This window comes from Xyrauchen texanus, chromosome 21 (genome assembly GCF_025860055.1).
Source record: "Xyrauchen texanus isolate HMW12.3.18 chromosome 21, RBS_HiC_50CHRs, whole genome shotgun sequence".
Classification (NCBI taxonomy): Eukaryota; Metazoa; Chordata; class Actinopteri; order Cypriniformes; family Catostomidae; genus Xyrauchen; species Xyrauchen texanus.
In genome coordinates, this window is record NC_068296.1 from 14,407,671 (window position 1) to 14,425,211 (window position 17,541).

At 42.1% G+C, this 17,541-nt stretch overlaps 1 pseudogene; it reads left to right on the plus strand.

The window, feature by feature from the left end:
• The first annotated feature begins 1,032 nt into the window (after positions 1-1,032).
• LOC127661309 (extracellular calcium-sensing receptor-like) lies at positions 1,033-6,941 on the plus strand (annotated as a pseudogene).
• The last annotated feature ends 10,600 nt before the right edge of the window (positions 6,942-17,541 follow it).

Here is a 17,541-nt window from a genome sequence, read left to right on the forward strand (position 1 = left end):
ATATTCTGTCATCATTTCTCTACCCTCGTGTTGTTCCAAACCAGTGTGACACTTTGTATTTTGTGGAACACAAAATGTGTTAGACAGAATGTTAGGGACTGCAGTCTCAGTCACTATTCACTTTCAAAATATGGAGAAAAAAAACATTCACTGAATGTAAATAGTGACTCAAGCTCAAACATATCTCCTTATTGTGTTGCATGGAAGACAGAAAGTCATACGGCTTTGAAACAACATGATGGTAAATTATGTCAGAATTTCCATTAATAATAATAAAAATAATAATAATTCTGTAATACATGTTAAATGTGTTTTAAGTAATGGAATATAGGGTAGATAATGTCCATTATGTCATTTGAGTTACTTACTACTTTAGTACTCATTTAATTGGATACTTTCTTACTCAAGTAATTATTTATGTTAGTACTTTTACTTGAGTAATAATTTTAGTAATTGTGATTGTACTTTTTAAAGAGTTTTTGGCTACTCTACCCACCTCTGATTCCACCACAGTGGAACAGAGAAAGTGAATGATCATGAAATGGACCTTGTACCTCTTTGCAATGGGACCACCAGGCATCACTCGTTCATTGACCACAGAGAGCGAGTTGGGACATAGACCTGGAGGAGTCATTTGAAATAAGATGGTTCCATTTAGCTGTCCTGAAGGCCAGAGTCATAGTCTTGAATTTGATGCGGGCACCTATTGGAAGCCAGTGGAGTGAAATCAAGAGTGGGGTGGCGTGGGCACTGGCTGATTGAAGAACAGATGCGCTGCACCATATGCAGTGTCTTAATCATGCTAGCTGGGAGAACGGCCTACAGGGCATTACAGTAGTCTAGACTTGAAATTACCAGAGCTTGTATCAGGAGCTGTGTAGAATATTCAGACAGGAAAAATCTGGTTTTCCTGATGTTGTAGTGTGTACCTGCAAGTCTGGGCAGTTGATGAGACATTGGCAGTGATGTTAAGCTGATCATCCATCACCACTCCCAGGCTGTCCTGGTTGGCATTAAAATAGTTGAACCAAGATGAATAGAGAGGTTGTGATTAGACAGGTTGGCTGGAATCATGAGGAGTTCTGTTTTGGCCAGGTTGAGCTGAAGGTGAGGCAGGAAGAGATACGAGCTGAGACGGTTGGGTTGTCGGAACGACAGGTAAGGAAAACCTTGAGGGACACCTTATCCAGGGTCTCCCCTGTGAGGTCTAGGGGATTGTTCATGAAGTAAGTATACAGTATGTCCTATCTGTTTTTTTGTTTCGTTTTTACTTTTTCACCTATTGGTCAAAATGTGAAAAGATAGCCCTGTTATAAGATATCTGTTCATAACCACAAAATCATATTTTTTATGTGCTTTTATTCCTTTAAATGTAAGCCATTCTTGGTCTCATAATACCTGCTTCCAGCAATATGTTTATTTTATTTGTTTATATATGTATATATATATATATATATATATATATATATATATATATATATATATATATATATATATATATTTTGTAAATATTTTCAAAATAGTTATATGCTTGCAACAGTGTCACTCAAAATTAGTATATCAATTCCAGCTATTGGTCTATAATGATGTCATTTTATTTTTATTTTTGATTGTTATTATTTACTTGGCTTCTTGAATATACCATGATTTCACATTAACTTTTAAGTTTCATTGAAATATTTTATTTTATTTATTTATTTTTTGTACTTGAAATGTAGAATGATTTATATGTTTGTGTTTGTGTCCCTGGAATATTAATCTCTTGGTTTTGGTGTTTTGAAACTTTATGATACACTGGAGACATACTCTCCTTATGGCTGACATAAATTTATGAAATATTAGCCCCACCCTCTTTGTTTTTCCAGTTGCAACATTAACAACAGAAGTGGCTATGGTGGGTATTTAAACAAGGCCTAACACCTGCATAAAATTTGCTGGTGCTTGCTGGTTTAGCAGGAGAAATGCATGTAAATCATTTATTTACACTGACAGTACTCTGCATTACCAGTGTGTGTGGAATTGATCCAGTCACCTGCATTCTGCAAGGAGACCCCCAACCTCCTGCTTTCTTCATGGATGGAAACTTTATTATTGGAGGAGTTTTCACCATTCATTACTCAATGAAGATAGAGAATCGCACCTACACTAGACGGCCACAGCTACTAGAGTGCAGTGGTGGCAGGTTAGCGTTTAATAGAGGCGTGAATACAGACCGGAACAGAGCAATAGACGGATATTGATTGTTCAAAAATTATGTTCAGAATTGTATATTTGCTTGTTTAGCATAAATTAGCCAATCAGAGCTAATCAGAACCTTCCTTTGAGTGTTTTTTGTTTGTTTGTTTGTTTCTCTTTTTTCCGAATAATGCTATAATAATGTTACAATGTAGTTTTTTTATTGTCTGTAACTCAACAGCATGGACTTCAGAGAGCTGCGCTTTGCTCGTGCCTTGGAGTTCGCCACCCAAGAGATCAACAACAGCTCCGAGCTCTTACCGGGCATCACTTTAGGCTACAGTATATATGACTCTTGTGCCTCTGTGCCCATGGCAATAAAAGTAGCGTTTCAGCTTGCCAACGGGCAAGACCTCATATTTAATGACACTGGTTCCTGTGCAAATTCTGCTGCTGTTACAGCAGTAGTGGGAGATTCTAGTTCCACACCGTCTATAAGCATGTCAAGACTTCTGAGTCCTTTTGGAATTCCACAGGTGCCTGCACAATTTGTCAGTTTCATTCAAGTTTTTTTTTTCTTCCGTCTACTCTAGCGGACGGTAGTGTTCCGTTGTCTATAGAGAATGGTAATACAAAAATATAAAAAATAAAAAAATAACAATAATAATAAATATGCAGGTGAAATGTAAGAAGGCGTTTGAGTGAACGGATATTTAAAAATGTCTGATCCGCTTAATGAAATCTGTAATGTTTTTTTCTAGTTACTGACTTTTTTTTTGTTTTTTTTTTTGCTCTCCTTCACTTCTTGGTGCATTACAGGTGAGTCATTTCGCTACGTGTGTTTGTCTCAGTGATAAACGGCAGTATCCTACTTTCTTCAGGACCATCCCCAGCGATCACCATCAAGCGGCCGCTTTGGCACGGATGGTCAGGCACTTTGGATGGATGTGGATTGGGGCTGTGCGCAGTGATACAGACTACGGGAACTATGGCATGACATCATTCCTAAAAGCTGCAGAGGAAGAGGGAATCTGTGTGGAGTATTCAGAGGCCTATTACAGGACACAGCCGCGCACTAAACTCAAAAGAGTCGCAGATGTTATCCGCAGGTCAACGGCTCGTGTAGTAGTTGCTTTTCTGGCCATGGGCGACATGAGACTTCTCTTAGAAGAACTGAGCCAGCAGCCTCCTCCATCGCTGCAGTGGATTGGCAGTGAGGGGTGGGTTTCAAACTCAGAAATGCTGCGGTTTAATATGTGTATTGGTGCTGTGGGTTTTGCAGTTCGGTTATCCCGGGTCTGCGTAACTTTCTACTTGATCTCTCTTCAGAACAGGTGCTGAAATCTCCCTTGTTGACGGAATTTTGGGAGAGGTCATTTAGCTGTAGTTTTAAACGACAGACAGGTTCTTCATCTGGTCTGCCAGTATGTGATGGCACAGAAGACCTGCGTGCATTAAAGAACCCGTACACAGACACGTCCCATTTACGAATCACTAACTTGGTCTACAAAGCCACATATGCTATAGCTCATGCCATTCATGCCACTCTCTGTACCGACAAGCAATGTGACAAAAACATTAAAGTTGATCCCAGACAGGTACGTTTTTTAATAATTTAATAATTAAAGGACATTAATAATTATTTACATATTAGATTTAAAACATCTGACAATATTTGGAACGTTCTTTTAGTTTATGTGAACTGTAAAATGTTATTTAAGTAGGAACACATTTCAGCATTGTTTATTTAGCACCAGTAACAGGATCCAACATAATGATTTCTTACTGTATATCTATCATTTAGGTTTTTGAACAGCTTAAGCGAGTGAACTTCACTAGAAATAATTATTCAGTTTCATTTGATGCCAATGGGGATCCTGTGGCCATCTATGAACTTGTGAACTGGCAGCCTCAGAAAGATGGTTCAATTAAATTTGTAACAGTGGGTCTCTATGATGCATCCCAGCCTAAAGGCCAAGAGTTCAGTCTGAGCAGAGCTGTCATTTGGAACGATGGCAGTGAAAAGGTATACTGTAAAACTTGTTTCATCAAGTAACCTACTTTTACTGAGCACTTTATTAGGAACACTATGGTTTTTATAAAGTGCCTAATGTGATCTTCTGCTGTTGTAGCCTATCTGCCTCAAGGTTTGACATGTTTTGCATTCTGAGATGCTACTCTGCTCACCACAATTGTACAGACTTGTTATCTGAATTACTGTAGCCTTTCTGTCAGCTTGAACCAGTCTGGTCCTCATTTCCCAAAAGCATCATAAGCCTAAGTCTATTGCAGAATCCATCAAACTATTCATCTTAGTTTTGCTAAACTCTAGAGATGTTTGTGCTTTAAAATCCCAGAATATCAGCAGTTACAGAAGTACTCAAACCAGCCCAACTGGCACGAACAATCATGCCACGGTCGATATCACTGAGATCACATTTGTTCCCCATTCTGTTGGTTGATGTGAACATTAACTGAAGATCCTGATCCGTATGTGCATGATTTTTTGTATTGCACTGCTGCCACACGATTGACTGATTAGATAATCTCATAAATAAGTAGGTGTACAGGTCTTCCTAATAAAGTACTCAGTGAGTGTAAAAAAAAAGTCTTTATGTGGAAACATCTAAATTAACTGGTTTTATTGAGTCAAAAATGATTTTGAATATGAATAAAACAGCCCATCAGATTCATCTAAATTAATTTTTATAGGTTAGATCAAGTAGAAATACTGCAGATTGTTGAAGTAACAATTATGTGTTTTTCAGTATATATAAGGATTTGATCTATTCTATGTGATTGTGAATATCTGTCACTTCCAGGTGCCTGCGTCTGTGTGCAGTGCGAGCTGTGACCCAGGCACTAGGAAAGCTGTAAAAAAAGGAAAACCTGTCTGCTGTTATGACTGCATTAACTGTGCTGAAGGAGAGATCAGCAATGAGACAGGTAATGTATTTTACATATTCTTATGTATCACATTATTAGGGATGAGAATCGTAAACTTTATTAAACTTCTGATTCTGATTCCACTTAAAAATTCCATTAATGATAATACTCTCGAGGAAGTACAATATAATTGATCCGAACTACTATATTATACCATTCACTATATTTTGTTATATACAGTATTCTAAACAAAAATGCTTAATAAAAACAGTACTACAATATTTTTCTAACATATCTTTAGATGTTTATTAAGTAGCCAACTGATTCAGTAAGTGATTGAGCTGTTTTAGACCACAGAGTTTCTCTGTTAGTCGTTTTGCCAGATTTATAAAAAAGAACCAGTCCTGAGTGTTTTTGAGTAGACTTCAATATTGTTTGCATGCAACATCAAATATACAGTGCAAACAGTGAAGTCCTTTTCATGAATGAATGACACTTATATGCTGATTCTTTTGGATAAATCAGATAATATGATTGGTTCTTGTAGCTCAACTGGTAGAGCATGGCACTATAAATGCCATGATTATCAGTTCGATTCCCACAAAAAACACCAAACATTTATAAAAATTTATACCATGAATGCATAATTATTTGCTTTCGGAAAAAAATTATCTGCCAAATGAATAAATGTAAATCTAAATGTGATGGAAAGATGTGTTGTATATTTTTTTTGTTTAATAGTAGATTATTCATTGTAATGGAACTGGTTCTCAATTCCCAAACCTACACATAATAGATACAATAGGCAATTTATCAGTTTGTCCCGTATATAATGCTCCAAACAAATTACTTTATCCACTGAGTTGCTCATTCTAAAACACAGTGTGTTCTTTTAACCTGTATTACACCATTTTGTTTCTGTGGTTCATAAATGGTTGAAATAAGAACAAATTCTTCATGTTTCAGATTCTTTAGATTGTTACAGATGCCCACCTGAGTACTGGCCCAATAAAGATAATGATAAGTGCCTTCCTAAACCAGTGGAATTTCTGTCCTGGGATGAGATCCTCGGAATCATCCTGGCTGCTTTCTCTATTGCTGGCTCTTCAGTGGCTTTGATCATGGCTTTAGTGTTCTACAAAAACAGGACTTCTCCAATAGTTAGAGCCAACAATTCAGAATTGAGCTTCCTGCTGCTCTTCTCACTGACTCTGTGTTTTCTCTGTTCACTTGCTTTCATTGGTCGACCCACTGATTGGTCCTGTATGTTGCGTCACACAGCGTTTGGAATCACTTTTGTCCTCTGTATCTCTTGTGTTCTAGGGAAAACATTAGTGGTGTTAATGGCCTTCAAGGCTACACTTCCTGGAAATAATGTCATGAAATGGTTTGGGCCTCCTCAACAGAGACTCACTGTTCTTGGTTTCACTCTTGTGCAGGTTGTTATCTGTGTGCTTTGGTTAAAAATATCCCCTCCTTTTCCATACAAAAATATGCAACACTACAAAGAAAAGATTGTACTGGAATGCAGTTTGGGCTCCGGTATTGGTTTCTGGGCCGTACTGGGTTATATAGGCGTCCTAGCTTTCCTTTGCTTTGTTTTAGCTTTTCTGGCCCGAAAGCTTCCAGATAACTTCAATGAGGCTAAATTCATCACATTCAGTATGCTCATATTCTCTGCTGTATGGATCACTTTTGTGCCTGCTTATGTCAGTTCTCCAGGAAAATTTACTGTAGCTGTGGAGATATTTGCAATTTTAGCCTCAAGTTTTGGCTTGATTTTCTGTATTTTTGCTCCTAAGTGTTTCATTATTATTTTTAGGTCAGAGCAAAATACCAAAAAACACCTAATGGGTAAAGTTACTTCAAAAGCCCCCTGAAATACATTTTCACTTTGAATTTCTTCCAGTTTTACTCTTTTTAGTGTCTTTTTTACAGAATTACATGACTCTGTGAAAATGGATGGCACCTTTTTTGGCCAGTTTATTATGTTATAGCTTTCTGAGACACAGTAACTGTACATATACACTACCTACAGTAATATTGGATATTATATTATGTGACTTTAATGCAATTTAGTGTTTTACAGTTGTTGTTTTGTTTCTTTTTTGGGCTTTATCCGCAAATATGTTGGGGAAAAATACATAAAATAGAAATATACAGTATGTTATGCATTAATAAGTGTTCATGAATTGTATAGATTTTTGTTATTTATTTATTTAGTATTTTGCATTTTGTATGTTTTTGTATTTTAATTTAGTAAAATCCTGTTAATTAAAGGTGCACATATGGCAACTTGTGTACTTTATTCTTTAAATTAAATGCAAATAAATTTTAAGGCAATGTTTATTATTTAAAATGGCTTTTTTCATAAAATTGCTTTTTTGTCAACATTCAAATATTAATTATTGTCACATGACTGACAATATAAATGTATTTGTTTGATGCAGAATCAAACCAAAAAAATATATATATTTTACTCCACAAGTAGATTTATTATGAATAGAACGATGATCAGTCAATCATAAAAGAATATGACAAATATTGATGATAGGGACAATATTACAGTATATACGGGAATATGATAAAATAATAATAACAATACTTTTGTCAATTTTCCAGTCATTCCCTTCTTAATGTTTAAATTAGGCCTTTACAGAAGTATGTAACATTTAGGTACAAAAATACAAATCAGAAGTCCATAAGTGGAAGCAAGAATAGCAACTATTTCAAAAGCCACTGTGAACTTCCCTGGTGTGCTGCTAAATGCTGGTATACAGGAGATGTATACACTGCAAAAAGATGAGAAAACTAAAGGTGATGAGCTTAGCTTCAATAAATGTATCTGGAAGTTTCCGTCCAAGGGCTAAACACATACAAGAAAGCAATCTAATATAGCTCAGCACCTTCAGACACATCTTTATACACACTCACTGAGCACTTTACTGGGAAGACTATGGTCTTAATAAAGTGCCCGATGTGGTCTTCTGCTATTGTTGCCCATCCGCCCCATGGTTTGAAGTGTCGTGCATTCTGAGACGCTGTTATACTTATTACAGTAATACAGAGCAGTTATCTGAGTTACCGTAGCCTTTCTGCCAGCTCGAACCAGCCTGGCCATTCTCTTTTGACCTCTCTCATCTAAAAGGCATTTCTATCCACAGAACCTTTGCTCACTGACTGTTTTTTTTTTTGTTTGTTTTTTGTTTTTTTAAGCACCATTGTGAGTAAACTCTAGAGACTGTTGTTCATAAAAATCCCAGGAGATCAGCAGTTACAGAAATAATCAAACCAGCCCGTCTGGTACCACAATCATGCCACGGTCAAAATCACTGAGATAAAAAAAATACAAATTCTCCATTCTGATGATTGATGTGAAAATTATTTGCAGCTCCTGATGCGTATCTGCATGGTTTTATGGTTTTATGCATTGGCTGATTAAATAATAAGTAGGTGTACAGGTTTTTCTAATGAAGTGCTCAGTGAGTGCATATATTCTTTTTTTTTTTTTTTTGCATGCATGCAATAGTCGTTCAATTTAATTATCAAAGGGAACAAATACATTTGAAATACAATTTTTTTCTTAAAAGTGGCAGGTGCCTCGTTCAAGGACAAGACAAAATAATGCCACTGGGACTGTTTTCATCCATTGCTGTGTGAGTGAGTGGCACCATCTAATAGCCCTTGATTAGGTCAAAGGAAGTTGAAGAAGGTATACAGTATATCCCATATGCTCACTTGTTGCTTCAGTTGCTACGTGTGCTACTTACATTTACACATTTAGTCATTTAGTTTTCATCCAATGCAATTTACAAATGAGGAACATAACAATCAATTTGTCATACAAACAATACAATATCTACAGTATCACACTGCCAAGTTTTAACAGTGGCTGGAGTAGTAAAGATGCGGGCGCAGAAGAAAGAGACAGACAAGGAATATTTTATTTTTATTTTTTATTGATAAACAGTAAGTGCATTTAGTGTGGATTGGTTAAGTGCTCGTGGAACAGGTGTGTTTTCAGCTGGTTCTTGAATGCTGAGATGGTGTCACCAGATTGTGTGGAGGTTGAAAGCTCATTCCAACAAAGTGGAACAGAGAAAGTGACTGATCGTGAAATGGACTTTGTGCCTCTTTGCGACGGGACCACCAGGTGCCGCTCGTTCACTGACCACAGAGAGCGAGTTGGGACATAGACCTGGAAGAGTGATTTGAAGTAAGATGGTGCTGTTCCATTAGCTGTCCTGAAGGCCAGAGTCATAGTCTTGAATTTGATAAGGGCAGCTACTGGCAGTCAGTGGAGTGAATCATGTTGGCTGGAATCATGAGGAATCCTGTTCCCTTTACAAAAAGCCTCATGTGACAGGTTTCCCAAGAAGGACACGTGAAGCAGGCCACTTGACGTTCCAGGTAAGGCTTTTAATGGTCACAGCAATGTTTACAATCAATTTTATACAGTTTCTCAATTCTTGGTCTTCTTCAGTCCCTCGCGACGCTACAACAAAGCCACCAGCAATCCCTGCTTGAGCTCCGGCAGGACCAAGATTGCCGGTTTTTTTAAATCATGCGGGCTCAGGCAGAGGACCGGCATGCCATCCGGAGCCTCCTCAGCCAGGAGACCGTGTCGGCCACAACCGCGACCCCGGACACCCGCACTACGCTGCCCCACCCACATTACAGAAGATGGGGGCAGCAGATGATCCTGAGGCCTTCCTCGATTTGTTCAAGCGCACTGGGTTGGCTTGTCGGGTTCTCCTCGACTGGAGGCTCTGTGTCTGTTTTTATGCCGCTCTCCTCGTGCTCAATGGAATTAGAGACAGGCGTTAGGCATAATTTAGCTCAGGTGTAAGCGCCCTTACCGCTTTCCTCTAAGACGCTCCCCGCTGCCACAATATATATATATATATATATATATATATATATATATATATATATATATATATATATATATATATATATATAAGTAGTTGTATTGAGGAGAATATGTTGACAGTCCAGTGTGAGATTATAGGTTAATAAAGTGCAGTGCAAATTATTGATCGTGAGGGATCAATTGTTCAACAGTCTGACTGCTTGGGGGAAGAAGCTGTCATGTAGTCGGCTGGTGTGGGTCCTGATGCTACGATACTGCCTGCCTGATGGTAGCAGTGAGAACAGACCATGACTCGGGTGGCTGGAGTCTCTGATGATCCTCCGAGCTTTTTTCACACACCGCCTGGTATATATGTCCTGGAGGGAGGGAAGCTCACCTCCGATGATGTTTCTGGCAGTTCACTTTGCAGGGCTTTGCAGTTGTGGGCGGTGCTATTGCCATACCAGGCGGTGATGCAGCCAGTCAGGATGCTCTCTACAGTACTAGTGTAGAACTGTGTGAGGATGTGGTGGTTCATTCCAAACTTCCTTAGCCGTCTCAGGAAGAAGAGGCGCTGGTGAGCCTTCTTCACAACGGCATCAGTGTGGACAGACCATGTGAGTCCCTCAGTAATGTGGACACCGAGGAACTTGAAACTGCTGACACTCTCTACTGGTGCTCCATTGATGGTGATGGGGCTGTGTTCTCCATCTTTCTTCCTGAAGTCCACTACAAGCTCCTTGGTTTTATGAAGTTGAGGGAGAGGTTGTGCTCATGACACCAAGTCAGAGCGTGCACCTCCTCTCTGTAGGCTCTTTCATCATTGTCAGTGATCAGACCTACCACCGTCGTATCGTCAGCAAACTTAATGATGGCATTGGAGCTATGTGTTGCCACACAGTCATGTGTGTATAGTGAATACAGGAGTGGGCTGAGAACACAGCCCTGCGGGGCTCCAGTGTTGAGGGTCAGTGATGAGGAGATGTTGCTGCCCATTCTAACCACCTGACGTCTGTGTGACAGGAAATCCAGGATCCAGCTGCACAGCAAGCTGTTTAAGCCCAGAGCCCGGAGTTTCTCATCAAGCTTGGAGGGCACTATGGTGTTGAATGCTGAGCTGTAGTCTACAAACAGCATTCTCACATATGTGTTCCTTTTTTCCAGGTGGGAGAGAGCAGTGTGTAGTGTAGATGCAATGGTATCATCAGTGGAGCGGTTGTTGCGGTAGGCAAACTGCAATGGGTCCAAAGAGGTGGGCAGAACAGAGCAGATGTAATCTCTGATTAACCTCTCAAAGCATTTGCTGATGATGGGAGTCAGAGCAACAGGATGCCAGTCATTTAAGCAAGTGATTGTGGCTTGCTTCGGTACAGGCACAATGGTTGATGTTTTGAAGCAGTCCGCGTGATCAAAACAGTCCTGAAAGTTCCGTTTCAGTTTCTGCCTGTAAGCGGGCAGGAGAAGAACGGAAGAGTGGTCCGATTTGCCAAATGGGGGGTGGGGGAGGGATTTGTAGCCATACCGGAAAGGAGAGTAACAATGATCTAAAACCCGGTCCCCTCGTGTGTTGAAGTTTATGTGTTGGTGGTATTTTGGTGCTATTGTTTTAAAATTTGCTTTGTTGAAGTCCCCGGCAACAATGAACGCAGCCTCAGGGTGCTTTTTATACTCCCATACAGTTCCCTGAGTGCCCGGTCTGTGTCGACTTGTGGGGGGATGTACACAGCTGTGATGATGACCGCTGTGAATTCCCTCGGTAGCCAGAATGGTCGACACAGAAGCATGAGATATTCCAGATCAGGAGAGCAGAAAGACTTGATGAAATGTACGTTCCTCTGATCACACCATGATTTGTTGATCATAAAACATACACCACCACATCTGCTTTTACCAGAGAGGTCTTTCGCTCTGTCCGCTCGGTGCACGGAGAAGCCCGTGATTTCGATGGCCGAGTCTGGAATCTCCGTAGACATCCAGGTTTCTGTAAGGCAGATAACACAGCAATCTCTCATCTCTCGTTGGAAAGAGATCCACGCTCTCAGCTCGCAGAGCTTGTTGTCCAGAGACTGAACATTTGCCAGTAGTATACTGGGTAGCAGGGGTTGATTTGCACGACGTCTTACTCTGATGAGAACGCCGGATCTTTTTCCCCTTTTCCTTCTGCGTTTCTGCGGCCGAGCATCCCAGACAAAGGGCTCCGCCGACGTGTTTGTAAACAGCGTTGAGGAATTTAAAGTCCGGTTTTCGATGTGTAATTGTAGAACCAATGTCCAAAAGCATTTGTTTGTCGTAAACAATAAGGCAGACAACATCCAAGACCAAAAAAACAAAGAACTGTAAACAAAACAAACAATAAACCGCAGTGTTGTATGGGAGCTCGCAATGCAGCAGCCATACTCGGCGCCATCTTGAGTCAACTTTCACATATCCCAACTAAGCTGGGGTCAGAGCGCAGGGTCAGCCATGGTACGGCGCCCCTGGAGCAGGTGGGGTAAAGGGCCTTGCTCAAGGGCCAAACAGTGGCATCTTGGCAGTGTTGGGGCTTGAACCCCTGACCTTCGGATCAGAAATGCACAGCCTTGACCACCATGCCACCACTGCCCTGCCACCACTGTAAAAGCGTCCCCCCCCCACAAAGTGTGGCTTTAACCCGAGTAAACGCCTGTTGGCACTGCTCCGACCATTGGAACGAATCTGGAGCCCCCTTTTTAGTGAGGTCAGTCAGCGGGCTGGTGACATCCGAAAAATTAGGCACAAACCTTCTATAATAGCCAGCCAGCCCCAGGAACTGCCTCACCCCCTTTTTGGTCTTGGGTCTAGGGCAAGTCACAATCGCCGCGGTCTTATCAATTTGGGGATGCACCTGGCCATGACCCAAGTGGAATCTCAGATACCATACCTCCACACGCCCAATCGCGCACTTCTTAGGGTTTGCCGTGAGCCCCTACCCGCCGCAGCTATCTCAGGATGGCCCTCGGATATTCCATGTGCCGCTGCCAATCATTGCTATAAATAATGATATCATCTAAATAGGCAGCGGTGTGTGGATCCTATCCATGAGGCGTTGAAATGTGGCTGGAGCCCCAAACAAACCGAAAGGAAGTGTCACGAATTGGTGTAATCCGAACGGCGTAGAGAAGGCCATTTTCTCACGGGATATTGGTGTCAAGGGGATCTGCCAATAACCCTTCGTTAGATCCAAGGTCAATTAAAACCGAGCAGTACCCTACCGATCGAGCAGTTCATCAACAAGGGGCATTGGGTATGTGTCAAATTTAGACACCGCATTGACTTTTCTATAATCTCCACAGAATCGAACAGACCCATCGCTCTTGGGAACAAGAACAACCGGGCTGGACCAGTCACTGTGGGATACCTCTATTACTCCCATCTCAAGCATCACATCTAATTCCTCCCGAACTATTTTCTTTTATGTTCGGGGTAAGCGATAGGGGACCCACTCCACCATTCTCCTGGGCAGTCGTTGGATGAACTGCTCCAGCACCACCTGGTCGATAAGTCCCTCAGTGTTATGGTCCCCCACAAGCAGCCACCTCCGACAGGTGTCCCAGAGCCGTTGGGCAAATGTGAACGGGCGGTCGGATTTTTCTAGCATCATGCCCCGGAAGAGTTGGCGATTTTCTTCCGGGCTCCGACCAACCCATTGCAAGATGGCCTTCTTGAGGTCAGCATAGGCCAGGAGGTTTGTTGCCGGCAGTTGTTGAGCCGCGAGTTGAGCTTCCCCGGACAATAGAGGAACTAGACGAGCTGCCCATTGGTCATGCGGCCAGCCCCAAATTTCAGCGGTGCGCTCGAAAAGATCCAGGGATGCTTCTGGATCGTCTGCCGCCCCCATCTTCTGTAACATGGGCGGTGGCGCGGGTGTCCGGGGTCGCGGCTGAGGCTGAAGCAGCCTCCGGGCTAAGGAGACTCCGTATAGCCTGCCGGTCCTCTGCTTGAAGCAGGGATTGTTGGTGGCTCTGATGTAACACAGCGAGGGACTGGAGGACCTCCATCAGCTGGGAGGACTCTACGGGGCGACTTTTCTCCATGCTTGGATGAGATTCCAATAATGATTCCCGGGTTTCGGCACCAGTGTGACAGGTTTCCCAAGAAGGACACGTGAAGCAGGGCACTTGACGTTCCAGGTAAGGCTTTTAATGGTCATAGCTATGTTTACAATCAATTTTATACAGTTTCTCAATTCTTGGTCTTCTATGCGCCAACACTAGACTGACGTGTGTCACTCTCTCTCTCGAGGCTCTGTGGCTGCTGCCTTTTTATGCCCCTCTCCCCATGCTTACTGAAATTAGACACAGGTGTTAGACATAATTTAGCTCAGGTGTAAGCGCCCTTACCGCTTTTCTGTCCCGGACGGGCGCTTGACCACGCCCCCGCTGCCACACTTCACTAGGATGCTGCGCTGAGAAAAGCGCTGGAACAGTCCTACATTGTGACCAGCTGTGAATATGTGTGTAACACCTCAATGAACATTGACCAGACTTTATAGCCTCGGCTGGTGAGATCAGTGGATGCACCTGTGGCTAGGCTATAAATGGATGTGTCACCAGCGTGTCGTCAGATCTATTTTCTTCAGAGCCATTCTTTCACACTTTCTTTCCTCTGTTAGGAGTTAGAATTGGTTAGGCAGTGTGCAGTGAACCTTTTCTCCTTTCTCTTCTTTCTTAAAAAAAAGCGAGAGACGGGTCCATACCTATCACTCGCTCCCTCCCCAGATCCAGTTGTCCTTCTCGTAAGCCTGAAGCATGCCTTGGCACCTCTTCGTTTCACGAGGGGGGCGCTGAACCTCTGTACATTCCACGCATAATACTAAAGTGGCTGAGAGCTGAGAAACTACTCGAGGTGGTTACTCGGGCTGTGGCCAGACTACAGCTAGACTGGCCACGCGAACAAGAGACCCCCCCCCAAACCTCCAAACAATCAGACAGATTTCTGTCTGGTGGCAAAAAAAAAGAAAAAAGAAGGGTTATATTAGTCCCTTCCTTTCTTTGATGACCTCCATGACGAGCTTTCTCATTCATGGAGGAATCTTTTTACTTCCTGTGTCTTTGTGCCCTTGATGTCGATATATTCGACTATCGTGGGTGCTGAGACACGGGGGTATTCAATGATGCCGCTGATTGAAGAGACGCTTGTGGGCTATCTCTCGCCGGGCTCAGCATCGTCATTTAAAAAGCCCTCTCTCCCCACAAAGCCTTGCAGGATGACCTCCACTTTAGTGGGGATGGCTTATCAAGCAGCAGGTCAGGCTGGTGCTGCTCTGAACACAATGGCTGTATTACAGGCTTACCAGGCTGACCTGCTGGACGACCTGAGTGTGGGTGCTGCGCTCGACGAGCAAGTTTTTTTCTGAGCTTCGTCGAGCCACAGATCTTTCTCCGTATGGAGTTCCATCACAATGTGGGCACAACTGTCTCCCGCTAGAATCGAGTCCATTCAGAATACCCAGAGCAAAGTTAGGCTAGGTCAAGGTTGTACTAGGTCTCAGGGCGACTGCGTCCTCTGTGTTCCCTCTGGACCTTCTGCACATGAGAGTGGCTCAAAGTCAGGGGATTTCTTCCAAGGGCCAAATCCCCTATACTAATAAGGGTTACGCGCCGCGGGCTTCGTTCCCTTTCTATGTGGTTCAGACCCTGGTTTCTTACCTTGGGTCCCACTCTAGGTTGTCGCAGGCTGCTAATGACAGATGCATCCCTTACGAGCTGGGTAGCGGCCTTAATTGGTCATCCAGCTTAAAGGGAATAGGAGGGTCATCAGCTCAGTTGTCACAGTAACTGTCTCGAGTTGATGGCTGTATTTCTGGCCCTGAAATACTTCCTCCAGAGGCTGCCATGTCTTGGTGCGGGTGGGCAATACACTGGCAGTCTCTTACATAAACCATCAGGGAGATCCACGTTCATGTCAGCTGAATTCTGGCACGTCGGATTCTCCTTGGGCAGTTTATATCCCTGGATGCCCGTGTATGTGAGCAGATTTACTGTCCAGACAGAAAATACCAATGGGGGAGTGGAAACTGTGGGTGAGATTTTTCCAGGGCAGAAGAGGACCTCTTCGCCTCTATGAATAGTGCAATGTCTCCTCTACTTCTCCCTGAGTCACCCAGCCCCCTTGGGTCTGGATGTAAGGGCACATACATGACCCGGAATGCGTCTGTATGCCTTTTTTTGCTCCTGGGAGTCTTGGCCAAGGTTCGCCAGCAAGGGTCTTGCCTCCTACTGATAGCGCCACGCTGGCCGAACAGGGTATGGTTCTCGGAGCTAAATTGTCCCCTCTTAGGCTCGCCTCGGGCAATTCCGAACAGGAAGGGCCTTCTTTCTCAGGCACAGGGGACTGTATTTCATCCCCGGCCCGAATTGTGGAACCTTTTCATGCTTGGCCCCTGTTGGGTGACCAACTGAGGTACAAAGGGCTTTCTCCTGGGGTTATCAAGAACATTTTAAGTGCTAGGGCTCCCTCCACTTGGAACAAATCTGGGTAGATTTTACAGGGCAGAAGAGGACCTCTTCGCCTCTATGAACAGTGCAATGTCTCCTCTACTTCTCCCCGAGTCACCCAGTCCCACCCACCCAATCTTTTTTTAATATATATATATATATATTAAAAATATTTAAATGCTTGCAACAGTGACATAAAACAGTTATATTTGAATTCCAGCTATAAGTCTATAATTATGTAAAAAAAAAAAAAAAATTATTATTATTATTTACATGGCTTCTTGAAAAACTACAATGATTTTGCATTAACTTATCATTTATTTTATGTTTCCTTGAAATACTTTACTTTATTTTATACTTGAAATGTAGAATGATTTGTATGTTTGTGTCCCTGGAATATAATTCATGTCTGAATTGGCTTGCAAAATCACTTAAAAAATAAGCAGGAAGGGAGAGTTAAAGAAGATATAAAAAAAATATGCTTTCATAGTGACATATCTCTTGGTGATGGTAGGGGGTGGGTGACCTTAAAAAGGCGGTCCTGGTTTTGGTGTTTTGAAACTTTATGATACACTGGAGACATACTCTCCTTATGGCTGACATAAATATATGAAATATTAGCCCCACCCTCTTTGTTTTTCCAGTTGCAACATTAACAACAGTAGTGGATATGGTGGGTATTTAAACAAGGCCTAATGCTTGCCTAAAATTTGGAGTGCTTGCTGGTTTAGCAGGAGAAATGCATGTAAATCTTTTATTTACACTGACAGTACTCTGCATTACCAGTGTGTGTGGAATTGATCCAGTCACCTGCATTCTGCAAGGAGACCCCCAACCTCCTGCTTTCTTCATGGATGGAAACTTTATTATTGGAGGAGTTTTCACCATTCATTACTCAATGAAGATAGAGAATCACACCTACACTCGACGGCCACAGCTACTGGAGTGCAGTGGCAGGTTAGCTTTTAATAGAGGAGTGAATACAGACCGAAACAGAGCAGTAGACTGATATTGATTGTTCCGAAATTATGTTCAAAATTGTATTTTTGCTTGTTTAGCATAAATGAGCTAATCAGATATGTAAAATCTTCCTTTGAGTGTTTTTTTCTCTCTCTTTTTTTCCGAATAATGCTATAATAATGTTACAATGTAGTTTTTTTATTGTCTATAACT